Here is a 20,494-nt window from a genome sequence, read left to right on the forward strand (position 1 = left end):
TTTAGTCATTCCCCAGCCCCCCACCTTTTTAGTTTTGTCCTCTGGGCATCAAAAAGCAATGTGATTTAAATAATTTATTCTCATACTAAAAGCCTTCTTGTTGACGAACACACCATCTCCTGCACTCTGGTGCTTTCTGAAATATTGTTACGTAAGGAAAAAATTACTCCCAAATTTAAGCAGATGTCAACAGCCATTACCCTTGTGAAAGCTGCTTGTGAAAGTGTAAAGAGTGGCCTTAGTGTTTTCTCTTTCTGGTGAAGGGGAAATCAGGCAAAATAAATGTCAGTTTGAGGGTCTAGAAACTTGTGGTTGAATTTAAATAGTGAAATAAAATGTCAATATTTTCAGGGGAAATTTGTCTTTTTATAAAAGACTTCCTTTTCCTCCCAAAACATATATGGCATTTTGGCTAAATTAGCTTTAGCTAATATAGCCACTGAGCACATTCACACAAACCTTCAAGAAAACCAAGGCTCCAAGTAGCCTCAAGTTTTTTAAATGACAAAATGGTTATGGCTAAACAAAACATAAGCAGTGAAGCTTCATTTTCACCCAGAAGAGCCTGCTCCCCACTTGCCTTGTTATGAAACCCTGCTGGCTGAGGGAGCCTCTGGGACAATGACTCCACAGTTATTTTAAGTATCAGTGTGGGAGGGATGGGGGGTGGAATGGACACAGGGCTGATAAATTCCCTTTCGCCACCCCTGGAGGAGAGGAACTCTGGACAGGATGCTGCCTTATTTACTTGGTGAAAAGCATTTGTGGAATACATTAGATTTGGCCTATGGCAAAGGAAAAAAAAAGAAAAAAGAGAACATTAAGTTAAAAATGTTTCCATTTGTTCATATTTTTGAAGCAAAACCACACAGCAAGAAACAGAATATATTGGCCGGGCGCGGTGGCTCACGCCTGTAATCCCAGCACTTTGGGAGGCCGAGGTGGGCGGATCACAAGGTCAGGAGATCGAGACCATCCTGGCTAACGTGGTGAAACCCCGTCTCTACTAAAAATACAAAAAATTAGCCGGGCCTGGTGGCGGGCGCCTGTAGTCCCAGCTACTCAGGAGGCTGAGGCAGGAGAATGGCGTGAACCCAGGAGGCGGAGCTTGCAGTGAGCCGAGGTCGCGCCACTGCACTCCAGCCTGGGCGACAGAGCAAGACTTCATCTCAAAAAAAAAAAAAAAAGAAAGAAACAGAATATATTTTTTAAGACATTTTTAATGAATATGTCGCCATTCATTCATCTCTTTCCTGTTTCAGTGCTCTTGATAAATTGAGCTGAAATAGCTGCGTAGCTCTTATCATCTGTGTGAAATTGAGGCTGTCAGAGGCATGATCAACAGCAGCCTAAGCTAAGCCAAGTTAGAAGCAACAGATTTCATTCTGGGCAATATTTTATTTTTACCTAGAAAACAATATACTATTTGCAGATTTCTTGATGAGGTGATTTCTCCTAGGAAACTTGTCCATGTCAGAACTTCTTTGCCTAGCCATTTGCACAGGGACTCCTTTCTTCTTTGCTGCCCAGTATACCAGGTCAGGAGTCAGGAGCCTTATACTTCTTTCACAAGGCCCTCCCAGAACATCAGATGAAAGAGGGTCAGAAAAAAGCAAAAACAAGTGTAATAGCCTACCTCTTTAATGTCACAGCCCTGACATTTGAATCGTGTAATTTAAATGTAGCCTCATAAATTTTAGATGCAAGCCATAATTACCTAAAGAGTATCATAATACCATAATACTTAAAGAAAATATATCTGGCAACAGAGAAGACATTTGTCAAATGAATAAGCATCAAAAATAAATGAAGCATAAGTGGATTAGTGTGAGTATCCAGGCTGTAGAGTTTGAGATAACCTAACCCAAAATAATTTTTTCTATTTTTTAATATACTGCAAATTATTCATAACTAATGGCCTTGTAGAATAAATTGTATTGCTATTAAACCATAGTGATAACTACTGTGTTTCATCAATTCTAAGGTGCACTTTATGTTTTTAGAGATTAGGGTCTCACTATGTTGCCCAAGCTGATCTTGAACTCCTCGGCTCAAGCATTCCTCCTGCCTTGGCCTACCAAAGTATCGGGATTACAGGCATAAGCCACCATGCCTGGCCTAAGGTGCACTTTTTAAAAAACATTTTTACATCTCTGAAATCAGGATGCATCTTATAGTCAATGATATAATGGTTTTTATTGGCATCATTTTTCTTTGTTAGTAGTACACAAAACAACAATGCATCTTATATTTAATGGTATCTTCTATTTGGTGATATGTGTAATTATCTATGGTAGGAAAGAATTTAGCATGAAGCAATTCAACTAACAAATCCTATTTTGAGTCACAAGTGCAAGGCATTGGGTTGAGATGATAAGGTGGCAAAGATAAATAGAATGTGTCCCTGATTTAAGAATTAAAACTATAGTAAAGAACCACCCCATATAAGCTACTCAAAAAGGGTAAAATGCAGTGCTGTGGAAGCACAAAGGAAAGAGAAAGTCATCCTGATTAAAGGATCAGGGAAGGTTCATGGAGGAGATGACTTTTGAGATAAATATTGAAGGATGAGAATACTTCTATCCTGTGCATTTGGTGTGGAGGTTTATAGATACAGAAGGTTGAATGAGTAGAATCTAGCCTAAGGAAAAAGAAAGCAAACCTACAGAGTATGGAAATTACTCAAGAACTATCAGAAAGTTGTGGTATTTACTGAGTAATGAAACCAACTGGCAAGTTCAGTTTGAGTGGGTAGAGGGGGTTGGAACTTAGATTGGTTGGGTCACGTAGCTTGAGATATTGGTAGGATATTGTAGTGGACATTTGTACATTTGGCATTTTTGAGCACTGATCCCACACTGAATAATTTCCCCATTGTATACGTTTTGTTGGAAGGTAGAGCCCACTTCCCACATCCCACTATAGAAGTAAGAAAGGCCAACTACTTGCTTTCCTGCCTTCTTGCTACTAGAGTACAGTTGAGAGACCTAGCTTTGGTCAAATAGACAAATCTTCACAACGAAGATTTGAATCTGGAGTTACTGATGCAAAAATGAAAAACCAAGGGAGAATTATTTTAAAGACAATGGCAGCATCAGGATTCAATGTCCATTAGAACCTGCAGTTTCCACTGCAGTCTCAGTGGTGGTAGCTGTGTTGTCTTCCCAGAACTGGTTCTGCTGAGTGACTTTGACCAAAGTCCCGTTATGTAACCTCCCTATAGTTTTGCCTGCTTTTCAACCTGAACCTTGTTCTCCACCTTTCCCAGGGATACTGGAAGATAGCCATTGTATTTTCAATAGTTTGCTTTTCTGCTTAAGAGTCAGTTTCTGTGGTTTGCAAAATAAGAACCCTGGGTGCTACAGACGTACACCAGATGTCTGACAAAGACTTGGAAAATGAGCACACAGCACAAGAGGAAAGTTGATCTAGATAATTAGACAGGGGGATCATTTGACTAGGACTGAAAATTAAAGCTAAGGGAGAAAATACAGACATAGGCAGAGAAAAGAGGGAGGAAGGGAATAGCATCATTTTTGTGGGAGAATGAAGCAGGAACACTTAGCATCTGTGGGAGAAAGGAAATAGCAGTCAGAGAGCGATAGAAAACACATATCCCAAGGGCCTACTATGTGCTGAGTATTTTACATAAGCTAATTCATTTAATATTTACATTAATTGAGTTACATATTGCTATCCTAGATTAGCACATGAGAAACATTCGATGCATAGATATTAAATAACTTTCTGAAAGTCACATAAATAGTAAGTGATGTGAACAGAATTCAAACTCAGATTTGTCTGATTCCAACATTACACTGCCTCCCTGTCAGAAGCTTTAGAAAAGGACATAGATGCCAAAGATAAGACCTTAGTTTGGGGGTTCTTAACCCTGGCTGCACATTGTAATAACCTAGAGAGATACAGAAACTGCTAATGCCTGGGTCCCACTCCCAAAGTTTCTGTTTTAACTTGTCTGGGGATTGGGGATTGGGACTTTTAAAAGCTTCCCAAGTAGTTCCAGTGTGTAGCCAAGGTTAAGAACCACGATGGTATTTCAGCATAACAGTGAAATGGCTTGAAGAGTGAGTGGGATGTTAGGCTACAGAGGCAGCAAGTGCTGAAGTGGCATATTGACAGGAAACAGTACAGTGAGTGGGAACAGATTTGAGGGATACAAGTCTGATGTGGGTTGAAAAGAGACTTGGAAGTAGACACAGAGAAGGTAAGTATAGACTATTCTCACAGTGAGAGACAGGACTAGCTGGATTTCCTTAGGCCAACTAAGAATTCCTAAGCCTAGCTGGGGAAGGTGACCACACCCAACTTTACAGGGCTTGTAACTCAGCTTACACCTGACCAATCAGGTAGTAAAGAGAACTCACTAAAATACCAATTAGGCTAAAAGCAGGAGATAAAGAAATAGTCAATTATCTATCACCTGAGAGCAAAGGGGAGGGACAATGATCAGGATATAAACCCAGGCATTTGAGCCAGCAGTGGCAACACCCTTTGGGTCCCCTCCTGTCATATGGGAGCTCTATTTTCACTCTATTAAATCTTGCAACTGCACACTCTTCTGGTCCGTGTTTGTTCCGGCTCAAGCTGAGCTTTCGCTCACCGTCCACCACTGCTGATCGCCGCTGTCACAGACCCGCAGCTGACTTCCACCCCTCCAGAAAAGATATTTTTGTGTCAGACAGGGCTGAGATATGTGGTGGAAAAGTAGTGAGGGTAACTTGAGGAAAGCAAAAAAGTAGAATTGGGAGAATGTGGGCAAGAAATGGATTAAGGGAGTCAAAACGAAAGAGTAAAATAATGTTCACTTGAGATCACATAAAAAATGTAAGTGTAATAAATCATCAAGGTTACATGGATTTCTCAAAAAATACTTGTAAATCTTGAGAAGGTGAGAAAATGCATAATGGAGTTGACCTGCAGGAGGAGATCATCCAGGCTGATCAAGTGATGGGTAAGGGAGTGAGGAAATTTGAGGTGCTACTGAGATAACATACAAATGCGCATTTGAAATCAAAGCAACACTATTTACTTTGACATGAAATTTAGTGTATTAAAATTTAATAAGCTTCAATACCTCATACGGCACATAAAATATATGAAATCCAAAATTCATGTTGAAATCCAAATGCGGCTGGGCGCGGTGGCTCAAGCCTGTAATCCCAGCACTTTGGGAGGCCGAGTCGGGCGGATCACGAGGTCAGGAGATCGAGACCATCCTGGCTAACATGGTGAAACCCCGTCTCTACTAAAAAATACAAAAAAACTAGCCGGACGAGGTGGCGGGCGCCTGTAGTCCCAGCTACTTGGGAGGCTGAGGCAGGAGAATGGCGTGAACCCGGGAGGCGGAGCTTGCAGTGAGCTGAGATCCGGCCACTGCATTCCAGCCTGGGTGACAGAGCAAGACTCCGTCTCAAAAAAAAAAAAAAAAAAAAAAAAAAAAAAAAAAAAAAAAAAAAAAATCCAGATGCATTCAGTGACAGATAATGATGACTCTAAAAGAGGAAGAAGTTGTGGTTTCAAATCAAAAAATGATTAGAAGTGATTAGACTAGTGACCAGAGGCCTAAATAATTAATTTGGTATTTGATCTTTCTTCCTTTCAGACAGGCCACATTTCAGATACTGGCCAAACATATAGATTACATATAAAATCATTTCATTACAGAATGCTAGTTCTATAGATCATGCCTCTTCTAATTCAATGAAAAAAAGAACAATTTTTTAAATATTGCTCAAGTTGATGCCTCTGTTCACTTCTCCTAATTCAGATCCCTGAAGGCTCTAACTTCCCAACTGTTTCTCAAACCTCATTCTAGCCGCAGACCACGTCATAGTAAGTTTTATTGGTGGCATAATTTTTTGAGAATGTTCCTCCAGACAATTATGGCATTGAGTTTGGTGCTTTCTGTTCTTTAGAGTGCTCATTTTCGACTCTGAAATTTGGCACAAAAGGTACCCTCTACCTAGAATGTGCTTCCTCCACTCTCATACCTCACTCCTGCCTCCTTTCTTTGGTCTTTTGATGAAACAACTTGTTCACGACTCCATTGAAATATCACTATTCTGGGTAGCCTTTCTCTAGACATATGCTCCCATAATACCCTGATCCTACTTTCTACGCATTCCGTGCATCCCAGCTGTAATTACTTACCCAGAATCTGTCTGCTCTGCTAAACTATAAGATCTGTAAGACAAGGACCATGCCTTCCAGGTCATAAGTATTCAATAAATATTTGTTGAGTATTTGAATGAGGAAGTAATTGTGAGTGGAAAATGGATTGTATGGGGGGAGAAACTAAGGCAGGAAACCTCACTTGGGAAGCTATCATGGTCAACAGATAAAGCAGACACCTACATTTCTTTTGTCCTTTACCATTTTCATACATACCAGCCCCCAATGTGCTTTTCCTCCAAACAGCCAGCACCGGCATTTCTGTTGGTCTGAGGGCTTCCAGAACCCTTCTTTTGCCTGTTCCCATGGAGATCAGAAAGGGCCTGTGAATTGACGTCCCTTGGGGGCATTCCTTAGCTAATGACTGACAAGTATAAAACTATAAATACTCCAACTCCCTTTTCTAATTCAAAAACAGACCAAAGTAAACAATAGATTGCTTGGGGATATGTAATTTCCAAACTATAAAGAAAAACAAAGAAATGATTAGGACAAAATTCAGGATAGTAGCTATCTCTCTGAGGAAGAGGAGGAGGATGTGACTAGGGAGGTATATGTAAGGGATTCTATGATACTGCTAACATTCCATTTCTTGAGTTGAGCATATGATGATTATTTTATTGTTTTTTAACTGTATATATGTTAGAAGAAGAAGAAAAAAAAGGAAATGATCCAGTAGGTTGAAAAGGAGACAGCTATAGAAAAAATTTTCATATAGGAGCAGTATTGAGATGGTTGTAGACCAAAAGCAAAGAACAAAAGCCAAGGGAGAGAGGGTATGATGAAGAGGTAAGTCTAAAGAGAAGTAAAGCAGATTGCACTAGCCTTGGGAAAATATTGTGAGATATATGACACAGCAATCCCATTCCTGTGTCCCAACAGAAATTGATACATGTGTTCACCAAAAGATGTATAAGAGGATGCTTATAGTAGAAATGAGGTTCTGATGCATGTGACAACACTGATGAATCTTGTAAATATCCCAAATGAAATAAGCCAGTCACAAAAGGACAAATATTGTATGATTCCACTTATATAAGGTATATAGAGTAGTCAAATTCATAGAGACAGAAAGCATAATAGAGGTTACCCGGGGCTGGGATGAGGAGGAAATGCAGAGTTATTTTTTAAGGGTTACAGACTTTCTGTTTGGATTGATGAAAAATTTCTGGAAATGAATAGCTGTGATGGTTGTACAACATTGTGAGGGTGCTTAACATTGCTGAATTGTACACTTAAAATGGTTAAAATGATAAATTTTGTTATGTATAATTTACCACAATTTAAAAATTAACTTTAAAAAAGTATGCTTGTAGTCACACTAGACTTAATATCCCCAACTTGAAACAATTCTAATGTCCATTATCAGTGTAGTGGATAAATATTTTGTAATACATTCACACAATAGAATACTATATGGCTTTGAAAGTGAGCAAATTAAAACTACACACAGCAGCATGGATATATCTCACTAACATAAGTTTGAGTGAAAGAAGTCAGAGGCAAGAGGACATACTGTATGGCTCTACCTACATAAATTTTCCAAATAGGTAAAACTAATCTTTGATAGGTGAGGGGAAGGGTGCAACTGGAAGGGAACGTGGGAGGAGGGCTTCTGTGGTGCAGGTAATGGGTGGGTGTTTCCCTTGTCATCCCTTCTCCTGGATAAATCTTCTAAATATTTTAAAGGACTATTTATATGAGATGCTCTTAATATCTTTCACAGTCATGAATCTTGCAAAGACAAGGATCACATCCACCTTGTCCACTACACAGCCAACAGGTAGTTGTTATATATGCCCATCATCTAGCAAAGTGACTGGCACAGAGAAATTACATACTGAATATATGTTGAATGAATTAAATAAGGAAAGAAAGTAATTTGATGTTATCATTTATGATTAGTGGAAGTTCTGTTGATAAGAAATAGAATAGATATTAATAAAAGCAGGCTCTGAGAAAAAGTCTTATACTTACCCACTCCCTCTGCCATACCAGAATGCCACAAAAGAGCTCTCCACATTTCTCCTTTGCTAAGATGGAGTTTTGGAGAAGAGAGGAAGGAGAGCGATTTTTTCATCTTCTTCATTGTTATCAACATCTTATTAAGGACTTACTATTTTCCAGACTTCATTCCAAGTGCATTAAGTAGATTATTTCATTTAATCCTCACAAAAATTCTTTGAGGCAGGTTCTATTAGCATTCTCCCTGTATACATGAGGAAATTGGGACTTGTAGAAGGTTGATAACAAAGCTACCATCACAGTGATAGTAAAAATGAAAATGGGGATTCCACACTGGGTTTGAATCTTTGCTTTTAACTCAGAACCATGCTCTTAAACTTTTCATTTATAATCGACTAGAAGGCAGACACCTCAGTGTAGTTCCTCTACTCTTGGAGGACTGGCTCAGGTCTATATTAGTTTGCTAGGGCTACCATAACGAAGTACCACAGTCTGGGTGGCTTAAATAGAAATTTATTATTTTTACAATTCTGGAGGCTAGAAATCTGAGATCAAGGTGTTAGCAGGGTTGGTTTCTTCTAAAGACTCTCTCCTTGGCATATAGACGGCCATCTTCTTCCAGTATCTTCGGATGGTCTTCCCTTTGTGTATGCCTGTGTCCACATTTCCTTGTCTCATAAGGACACCAGACATACTGGGTCAGGACCCACCCATGTGGCCTCATTTTACCTTAATTACCTCTTTAAAGGTCCTGTCTCCAAATACAGTCACATTCTGTGGTACTGGGGGTTAGAATTTCAACATATAAACTTTGGGGGGACCCAACTCAGCCCATTAACAGGAGCTTTTATTACCTGCACCAAGCAACTAGAAATTTGAGATCACATCTGTACTGACCAGCAAGGATCTGTGGATAAAATTCAAGGGTTTTGTGAACATAAATGAGAGGAAGTTACATCTTGATTTTCACAAACATTTAAATAAAGTTTAGTATTTCCTTTAAACATGAAGGCCAGCAAAAAACTATACTAGCTGTATCTGTGACTTCATCATCAACAGAAGTCACAGATATTTTCATATCACATTACAACTGTTGCAGACATCTCAGTGTTTATACTCATCATTACACTGAAATTATGACAGATTACAGATCCACTATTGGATCTGGATTTTTAACACATTAATAAATAAACACCATCTCACTATATCACAAAGTCATTTCATAATTATTCTGATAATTCAATATAATTGGTTTCCTTTGCAATCCTAAATAATTTATTTTACACATTTAAAAACATTATTCTGAGAAAGGGGTTTATAGACTTCATCATATGTCAAAGGGGCTCATGGTACAAAAAGATGTTTTTGAACCCCTATCTGATGGATCTGACCACAGATGGCAGTGCAATCAGAGATGAAAATAAGCCAAGTCACACAAGGCAAGATAAGTAACCCATCATGTTGGGTTTAAAGTGTTTAATGCAATGTCTAATTTATTCATAATTTGAGATAAGGGGTCCTCACCGTGTATATTGTGCCTTTCAAAATACTAAACACTAAGATCCATTTTATTTTATGTCAGCTCAGGTTTCAATTGTGCCTTCTCTTTCAGGTCCTCAACTTGGGCTCTGCCTTCTCTCTGCCCACTTTGCCCTTAAAGTCCCTGGGTTCTGATTTGGTGCTTTGGATTCATCAGCTAAGTAGCATCCTTGGGGAAGACAATGACCCAGGATTTTTCTGAAGAAAAAGATTATCTGTTATCTGAGAGAGGGAAGGTACTGAGAGTAATGTGTGTGGAGGCCTTTTGGTAGACATGACATTACCTGTTTCACAGTACCTTGAAATTTTTAACCATCACCTATCCCAGAACCCCAACAGCTATTTTTAAGCTTTTAGTGTCCTGCTATCTGTGGAGCAGCAGTGGATCTGGGTTTTGTGGGACTCTGAAGCCTATACACTCTGGGGGCTCTCTTTAAGAAAAAGGTTACAAAATTACAAACACAAAATTAGGCATGGTAACTTGGAAGGGACCAATGCAATTGGTGTCCCTGAAGCTTAAGTTATTTTTGCTTCTTAGTACACCTGCCTTTGTAATAGGGATTGTGGTATAACAGAATAACAGAAGGAGCATAATATTTGGAGTTAGGTTTCAAGCCTTAATCTATCACTTGCCAGCCTAGAATACTTACATGGTCAGAGAAGCTGGAGATAATGAAGGGCCCCAGCAACTTAGGAGAATAGTAACCCAAGCATCTCCACAAAAACACCATCCTTAGAAAGTTATTCGGAGAATCTACTATGACAATTGATGTGAAGGGGCTTAATAAACTAAAGGTACCAATAAATATGTTAATTGTGGTTTTATTACACTCTAAGAAGTCTTTTTACAGAGATGTTTCTCTTTGCAGCTCTTTGGCCACCAGGTGAACCTCAGATGAAGGAAGACTGCAGTAGAAGTGATGAGCAATGTCTTTTCTGCATGGCTGGACCAAGATTAGAGTCAAAGTCACTGTATCTCCTACTCTTTTCTTCTTGATTTGGATCCAGAATTGTCTCTATACTAGCTAGATTTTAATTAAAAGGAAGTGGAATAGTAAGATATAAATTTCCACCTATAAAATTAGCATATAGGTGGGAGTATTACAGTTTTCATGAAAAGCAATTTGAGAGACTATTAAGAACTTAAAAGATGAACACAGATACCTATCCTAAGGAAATAATTAGACCAATGAATATATTGGCAGGGCTATTTATCATTCTGAATAATTGGAAACCTAAATGTACAATGTCCAATATTAGATGAATGAATAAATAAATTATAGCATACTAATATAATTACAGTATATTCAGGTAATGAGGTAATATGAATTCATTAAAATAATACTTTAAAATATTCCTTTAAATGAATATATTTATAATATGATGTTATTTAAAAATGATGTGTAAAGTAAAATGTCTAGGTTGAAAGAAAATATGGTAAAAGGTTAATACTAGATATCTGTAGGTATCAGCATTAAGTAATTGCTATTTCGTTTCTTATTCTTTTGTGTATTTTTAAATTTTTCACAATAGATATATAATTATTATAAAAACATTAATTTTAAAGAATGAAAGAACTCAATCTGAAAATGTAGATTCCTATTGCACATAAGAAGCTTGGTTTCAGATGCACTTCATTATTAGTATTGGTTAACAAGAATAAGACTTTCCTGGCAAGTTCCTAGGATCAGGTTTGCTAGAATTTTAAAAAGTTCTCTGTCTGAGGGCAGTAGACGGGAACAGCTTAGTTTTATAAAGTGGTAAAAGAATGGGCAAATAGAGTCTGATTCTACTATCCTGTCTACTTTTAAAATTGTGTGCTATTTGTGTTAACTGCTTGTGTTTGGTTGACAGATCAAGGGGCACCCTGCAGATCCTCAGATAGCAAGAACTTAGATGGTAATTTCAGTCCACAACAGATGGTAACTGCTGGCACATAAGGTCACTCAAAATCATAGTTGCTTTATCTCCATAGAGCTATGAAGAGAGGAAAGAAGTTACAAACTTGCCATAAGATAGTGCATTTGCTTCATTCCAGAAAGCTCCTATTAGTATGTTCAATGGGCAAAGCACATACAAGTGTAGACTTTCAACCAAATTGCTCACAAAAGATCATCAGGATCGAGGGTAGAGAATGATAGCCAGGCCAAAAATAAAGAAAAACAGTGAATTGGGGGTTTCCATATAGGTATAATACCATGAGGCCCTAATGATACAAAATGTGTATTAGCAAAATTACACTTTATTGTTTTGCTACTTAGTAATTTTGGACCTTACATGATTCAGGATGCAATTTCAGTGAAATAAAAAGTTTAAAACATTGGTGGTATAAGACTCAAAGTGTTCAAATTTGTCACTGCAAATTGCTTTAGAGATGAATTTTTCCTTTTAAGATTGAGATGGTGCCAACTTGTATAGGAAAAAAGAAAGAGTATTTCAGTAGTGGGGTTAAAGTATAAAAAATGTTTTTCAGATCTTAATAAGGTTATTAAGTCTACAAATAGGATACTTTTAAATGAGTAAAAAGTGATAAAGTCATAGAATGTGAATTAAATTTAGAATACATGAAACTCACTGGGTTCTGAGGATCATGGCTCATTTTTTCCTGCTTCATATGAATTTAATAAAGACCTTTGAAATTTTCATACCTCCTTTATAAGTCTTCAAAAATATGTTTAATTATGTAAGGGTAATACCATCTTAGTCATATAATTAAGAAAATAAGAATAGCAAGCAACATAGAATTGAGAAAAAACAAGAGTAACACAAAAAATCATTTAAAAGTTTATATAGATGCTTTAATTTAGGAATAATCCAGTAAAAGTAATCATTTTGCCTTATAAATTTGAAGAATGAATTATTAAAGAAAAATAGGCAACTATATAGAATTAAGAAATGAAGCAAACCAGACTGTTCCTAGTTTTAAGGCAACTGTACAGAATATTTTGGCTGTGGATATACTTTTAGGACTGTACTCCACAGAGAATTTGAAAGTTGAAACTTCCAAACTATATGGACCACTTCCTTGAAGAAATCAATTGTAAAGCACTTGTAGACTTGGCTTGGGCTTTCTTGATTGCTCAAGCAATTTATGTGACATTAGCTTTGAGTGTAACACCAATGCAGAGGCTGGGATGCGTACCTATACTATAAGTAAAAGTAAGGAGATGAAGAACATATATATATATACACACACACATATATTTCCTTTCAAGTATCAATTAAATACAATAAACATTTGTGTGATGGTTAATTTTATGTGTCAACTTGACTGAGCTAATGGACACCCAGATAGCTGGTTAAACATTATTTCTGGGTGTGTCTGTGTTTCTGAAAGAGATTAGCATTTGAATCAGTAGAATGAGTAAATAAAATCTGCTCTCACTAATATGGGTGGGCATTACTTAATCCATTAAGGACCCAAATAAAACAAAAAGGCAGAAGAAGCGCAAATTCTCTTTCTCTCTCCTTAAGCTACAACGTCCGTCTTCTCCTGACTGGTTCTCAGACCTTTGACCTTAGACTGGGTTACACCATCAGCTCCCTTGCTTTTCAGGCCTTTGGTCACAAATGAATTACCTAGTTTTCCTTGTTCTCCAACTTTAAAACAGCAGATTGTGAGACTTCTTGTCCTCCATAATCACATGAGCCAATTGCCATAATAAATCTCCTCTTATCTATCTATCTATCTATCTATCTATCTATCTATCTACCTACCTACCTATATCTGATTGGTTCTGTTTCTCTGGAGAACTCAGACTAATAGAATTTGTTTGGGTGTCTACTATGTACCAAACACTGGAAGACCATAAGAATAAGACAGAGTTTCTATCCAAGTTTCTCATAGCTCATGCCTGCCTCAGCCCCAACCCAGTTGTATAAACAAAATAATGTCTTGTTTTGTTAATCATTGCCTTACTTCTTAATCCTCAACTTAATATGACATATAACTCAAATCCCTGTTCACAGATGATCAGACCACAGATGGATACCTGACCCAGGCTGGGCCAACCAGCCAAATTCTCTGTTGAGCATGGGAATTGAGACTCTGAGTGCTGATCCAATTAGGGATGGTAGGCACATGAACAGAAAGGACATGTAAAATCATAACTAGAGTCAGCATCTTGGTAACTAAGTCATAATCACATTCAAGCTGGTGTTCAAGTACAGCCATGAAGCATGAATTTGTAGAGAAAGCCATTCTATAGACAGAAGCAGGAAAATGGAGTAGCTGTCCACAGGAAAAACAGATACAAATCCTGGGGCCCCAGAAGAGATAAATGGAGTGGTCTGGTCCATGTTTTTCAGGTTCCAGTTTCCATAGGACTCAGCTCCTCTTGGTCTCCCATCCTTGAAGAGTTGGTGAGAGGCATGCTGTGTCCTTTCAGAAAACACCATATTTGCTTGAGTCAGTTTGAGTAAGTTTCTAATTCTTGGATTCAATGAGCCTTGGATAGTCTTCTAGGGTTAGGGCAGTTTTGAATGCCCACAAACCCTTTTGAAGATTCAGAAGTATTGGACCACTCTGGAATGGAATGCCTAGTGTTCCTTCAACAAAATAACTCAGAGTATGGTGGTAAAAAGGGGTCTTGAATTTTAAAAAGCAAAATAAAGCAAGAAAAAAATCACTCTACAACAATTAAGTTTGAATTCCTCTGCCTGACTTACTGAGCCCTTCAGAATTAAGCCCGAAATTAATGATTTGACATTGCTTCCCACCAAGATATCCTGACTTCTCTAATCAGTCTGTTCCCGAGAACATCTATGCCCATGTATCTATGGATTTTTACTCACTTTTCTTCTACCACCTTCTTTTTTCCACATTTTTCAAGAACAAGTTCAAACCCTACTTTTGATCATTCTGAACAACCTATTTCTCAGAAATTCCAATAGTGGTGGTAAGGATAATTATAATAACAATAACAATAATAATAACAGCCAGCCCTTACTGAACATACACTATGTTTGAGACACTGTTTTAAGCACTACACACATATTATTTAATTTATAATAACTTTGTGCAACTGGTACAATTATTATAACTATTTTATATATAAGGAAACTGAGGCAGAAAAGGTGAAGTAATTTCCCCACTAAGTAGTTAAGAAGTACTGAAAGCCACACACATTAGATTATATATATAGTCATCTTTATATACATTGTCCCCCTTAATCCTTACAACAGCACTATCAAGTAGATATTGTTATCCTTATTATGAATATGACAAAACTGAAGCTCAGAGAAGTTAAAGATACTTTTCAAGGTTACACAGAAAGTATGCAGCACATTAAGATTAAAACCTAAATTCTATGCCTGTAATGTCTTGATTCGAAAGCGCTAGACTACAGTAAGGCCCTGAGGATCAGGAACACACCTTATCCTTTGGACACAGTGCCCAGGAAAGAATTAAATAGACGGAAACTAAGTTGTTCCAAAAACATTTGTTCTAATAAGGGTCCTAAAAAGAAAGACTGGAATAAGTTAGCCAAAAAGATAACTTATTATTTTTTGCTTATGATGAAAATGAAAAGTATGCCTTCCTCTAAAACCATAAAGCTCCTAAAAGTTAATTTGCTTTGTGTTAATATTTTGATGCATCTCTACATTTTTAAATCTAACTTCTAATTATTATTACATCAGTCATTCTGTCTCTGGTAAAATGAGGAAGGATAACAGTTCCCAGGGTTGCTTTTTCTTGAAAGCTTTTTAGCTTGATATTTTGCTGTTTGTCTCTTGGCTTATTTCAGCCAGGATAGAAGAAGAGGAATGATTATTGTATGGGTGTATTTTTGCCTCATTTCCTTTGCAGCTGAACTATATTTCACCAACCTGTCAAGGGTTGAGAAACCCCAGCTTAGAAAAGTAAGTAAACACAACCAATTTTCAATAGAAAGGAAACAAATCAAGTTACACGTGACATTCAAGGAGCCCAAGGGAATCAAGTCTCCACCAAGTAGAACAAACTGGAGCCTAGTTCTTTCTGCAGCTCTTCGAAAGGAAAGTTTGGGGATACAGTTTTCCAAATCTTTTGTCCTATTGATGAATGATGGGGAATCCATTATTGATATCAAGGAATTAGTGGAAACGAGAAAGAAGTATTACTCTCAGACTTGGAAGAGAACTTGGCCTCGTCAGTCATTTATGTTTAAATATCTTCCACAACATTCCCACCAACTGGTCATTGCCTATGCTTAAAAGCATTCCAGAGAATGTTTGAATTCCAAAGTTGACTCATTCCAGCCCTGGGCGGCTCTCATCACATCAGAGTGAAATATTTCTTCCTCCTCAGTTTCTCCATAGTAGTAAATTATTACTCTAAGATTAACGTTACGGGATTTTATCGTTATATTTATTATTGTTTTATACTTATGTAAAATAGTATCTTAGAGTGTATCTACTAACAAGATATTTGACAAGTATCTCCCACACATATAAAATTATGATAATAGGTACTGTTTATTGAACCATTAAGATAAGAGTTAATGAACGTTAGTTATTTTATTATTATTGAGCACTTAGGGGATCTATGAGGCATAGTGCTAAGCCTTATATTACACATTACACATTATAGATACTGACTCATAAAATTCTCACAATCATATTATAAGGTAGATGTTATAATCTCTGTATTGCCGAAGACTGAAACTCAAAGAATTTCAATGTCTTGCTCAGAGTCACATAGCTAAATGGTAAAGCCAGGTTTCTTTACATCCTAAGTCAGTGCTTCAACAAACTAATCTGTATCACGTCCCGAATAAGACCCTAGGTCACTCTACATAAACATTTCTGTTTATTGCATTAAATAGGTCCATTCACAAAACTTTACACAGCATTGGATAGATTAGCTGTGTGTGTTAGCTTGTGTATATATGTCTGTTTAACAGTAGCTAAATATTTTAAAAGAATAAAACTCTAATTTCACAGAAGCAGATATCTCGTCAATGCTGCTAAAAAATCACTAAAGAAGAGTGGCTTCAGTTAATGCCATATTGGCAAGACAAAAAAAAATGTCACAAATTTTATGGTTTTAGTGACTATTCTTTGTTTCAGATCAAATACACCCTGAATCATTCTTTTCCACTTTCCCTTTGCCACAAGCCAGATAAACATTGACCTGATATGAAGTAAACCCAATATATCCATCCAGAGTGGCATGTACCCTCTGTGTTACAGAGAATAGAATCTAAAGATAAAAAAAGAAAAAGCTCATGTTCCATCTGATATCATACAAACATACTTTGAACTTTTGTGCTAGATTTTGAAACCCTGTTAAATATGTAGTGGATCTTTTGGATATTGCTTCAGGTATTCTTCTAGCCTCTGTTATCATAAGCTTGTCTCTACAAGAATCATGTATTTTTATGCCAATTTCACAAATCTATACTCAGTGTCTTAAGTCAATTTTTAAAAATGTAATGCTTATTATGCTACTATGCTGGACCTTATCTATAAAGCTTGTTTGATTGTCTGCTGTGATTGTTTGCTTGCAAATACATGTAGTCTACTGGAAACCTTACAAATTAAGGCAATTTCTTGGCAATGAAATTTCTCCCCAAGAATCTTGTAGACACAAGAACATTATCTTACTTGTATAGAGATTAAGAAAAATCCTGCTGATTGTCTCTTTAGAACTAAGGATGAAATACAATATCCAAAAGTATGATTCTATCTTTATTGTCTGCTGTTTTAGTCATACCTTACATTTATAAGAAATCCTGGATTAGAAAGTTACTGCTAAAGAACTTCACACTTATGAGAATGGCTGTAATTTAAAAAATGGAAAATAACAAGTGTTGAAAGGGTTGTGAAAAATTTGAAACCCTCACCCACTGCTGATGGAGATGTAAAATGCTGCATCTACTATGCAAAGCAGTTTGGCAGTTCCTCAAAAAGCTAATCATATGACCTAGCAATTCCACTCCTAGATACATACCAAAGGAATTGAAAGTAGGGTCTCAAAGAGATATTTGTGCACCCATGTTCATAGCAACACTATTTATAATAGCCAAAAGGTGGGAACAACCCAAGTGTCTGTTAACAGATAAATGAATAAACAAGATGTGGTATATTCATACAATGAAATATTATTCAACCATAAAAGTGAATGAAGTTCTGATTCATGCTACAACATGGATGAACCCTGAAAACATTTTTTTAACCTATGAAAACTTTAAATTTATTTATTTAGTTATTTAAGTTATTATGGATACATAATAGTTTTACGTAATTATGGGGCACATATGATTTTTGATACAAGCATGTAATGTGTAATGGGCACATCAGGATAACTGGAGTATCCATCACTTCCAGTATTTATCATTTCTTTGTGTTAGGAACATTCCAGTTCCACTCTTTTCATTATTTTGAAATAAACAATACATTATTGTTAACTATAGTCACCTCATTGTGCTACCATTCACAAGACCTTATTCCTCCTATCTAACCGTACTTTTGTACTTGGAAAATATTAAGTGAAATAAGCCAGATACAAGAGAACAAACACTATGATTCCACTTGTATGAATTAAGTACCTAGAACGTGCAAATTTATAGACAGAAAGTAGGTTAAATGTTAACAGGGGCTGGAGAAAGGAGGGAATGGGAAGTTATTGTGTAATGGTTACATAATTTATTTGAGGTGATAAAAATGTTTTGGAAATAGTGGTAAATGTTGTACAACATTGTATATATAATTAATACAACTGAATTGGACACATAAATGGTTTAAATATCAAATTTTATGTTATATATGTATATATTACCAAAATTTAACGTTATTAATAATGTAATATGCTCCAAACCATTGAATGGTTAATTGTATGGTATGTGAATGACATCTTAATAAAGCTGTTAAAAAGGAAAAAAGAAAGTTGCTGCTGAATTAGCAGTGATATCTGTGATCATGATGATGATGATGATAATTCTAACAAGAGACTTGGCAAATTCTGCCATTTGCCAAGTATCATGCTAGGAGTTTTACAGGACTTTACCTCACAATAGTTGCTTAAGTTAAATATAGAAGTATTGTCTCATTTTTCACATGGAGTACAGGAAACTCAGGTAGCTCCTATAAGTTGCTTAGGGTCACAAAGTTAATAAGCAGCAAAACTGGTATAAAAATTCAAGTTTGTCTGAATCAAAAACCCTTTCTAAAACTCTCTCACCAGGCCTATAACCCTTAAAATTGGAAGCATTTGCTGAACCAGTTATCTCTACTCTGAGTTGAAGTGAACACCTTTACCTCATAAAGCTACTGTGAGGATTAAGGGCAATAATGTCTGTAAAACATTTGGAAGAGCACTGGGCATAGCGTCAACACTCAACGTGGTGTTTCTTATTGTTTTGTGTGCAGGATGGAATGGAGACTTTGGTAACATGGTGTAAAGAGGCTTTACGGAGGTAATGCACAGAAATTAGAAGATGAGATAAGGTCAAATTAGCAAAAGAAAACTGTGTTTGTCATTCTAAAGAAATGTTCTGTTCTAAAGAAAAAAAGTTAAAGCCCTTCTCCAGGGATACATAGGACTGAAAGAATCTGAAGTTATTTATTCCTGAAAATGGAACCGAAAATATGGTGAAAGGTAGGTAGGCAGGAAAAACTGAGGGGACTTAGAAGAGAAGAAAATGAGCAGAAGCCACGGAAATAAAGGTATTTTTGTGTGGACCCTATGGACTTCATGGGAACAGTTCGAGATTCTATTTGAGCCTCTAGGCTCAGAGTATATTGAAGATAATTTTGTAACTTTCAGTCTCTCTCTCTTTGTCTCTACTTACTGATCCAGGTACTTTACATGGTATCTATTGACTTTTCACTATGCAGGATAAGAAATTTAGCTTCCACTACTCTTGTCTCCACCACCTTCCTCCATTTCCCAGCCCTCTGTCACCTATGCCATTACTATAATTAAGTTTACTAGGAAATGATTCTGGCAACCAAATGCCAATAAACATACCTATACTGTTATGATTAATGTAAATCTTATTTCTCTGTGACTCAATGAGCATAACTGTACAACAGAGAAAAACTTCGACATACATGTCACAAATTCTTTGGCACTAAAATCCTGTGCTACTGCTCCAATTGCCAAAATTGAATTGGTTCTCTTTACTTATACTATATCAATTGCAGAAAACCAAATCATGCCTTAGTTTGCTCATATTTGAGGTATGACTTTCTTGTACATAATTTTTCCCATAGCCTTTTTTTCCTTAAGATTAAAAAATATATACCTTCATCACCATGTAGCTAGGATCATACAGCTTTTTAAGCGTACTACTACTTGCTGGGTCTGCTGTACCCTGTATCCGGGGGGTTTCTTTATGGTATAACCTTATGTTTTTCCACTGCGTCCTTGAAACACCCTCTTCCCAACTTCATGTTACTTCACAATAAACTTAAATATTTCCAGGATAATGAAAAATCATCTGAACTTGGCAGATTTAAACTTATCTTTTCTTGCCTTCAAAAATGATTATTTTTTTTTAATTTATTTTTTATTATTATTGTACTTTAAGTTCTAGGGTACATGTGCATAACGTGCAGGTTTGTTACATATGTATACTTGTGCCATGTTGGTGTGCTGCACCCATCAACTCGTCAGCACCCATCAATTCATCATTTACATCAGGTATAACTCCCAATGCAATCCCTCCCCCCTCCAACAGACTGGATTAAGAAAATGTGGCACATATACACCATGGAATACTATGCAGCCATAAAAAAGGATGAGTTTGTGTCATTTGTAGGGACATGGATGCAGCTGGAAACCATCATTCAAAAATGATTATTTTAAGTGAGT

The 20,494-nt window shown here is 36.7% G+C and overlaps 1 protein-coding gene across 1 annotated transcript in view; it reads left to right on the plus strand.

The window, feature by feature from the left end:
* Positions 1 to 663: 663 nt before the first annotated feature.
* Positions 664 to 20,494, plus strand: part of SMS (spermine synthase) — an 863,947-nt gene continuing 844,116 nt past the window's right edge. Inside the window, exon 1 of the mRNA XM_050775127.1 lies at positions 664 to 667. The gene's annotated coding sequence lies outside the window, so the exon portion shown is untranslated. The remainder of the gene's footprint in view (positions 668 to 20,494) is intronic.

This window comes from Macaca thibetana, chromosome X (assembly GCF_024542745.1).
Source record: "Macaca thibetana thibetana isolate TM-01 chromosome X, ASM2454274v1, whole genome shotgun sequence".
NCBI lineage: Eukaryota > Metazoa > Chordata > Mammalia > Primates > Cercopithecidae > Macaca > Macaca thibetana.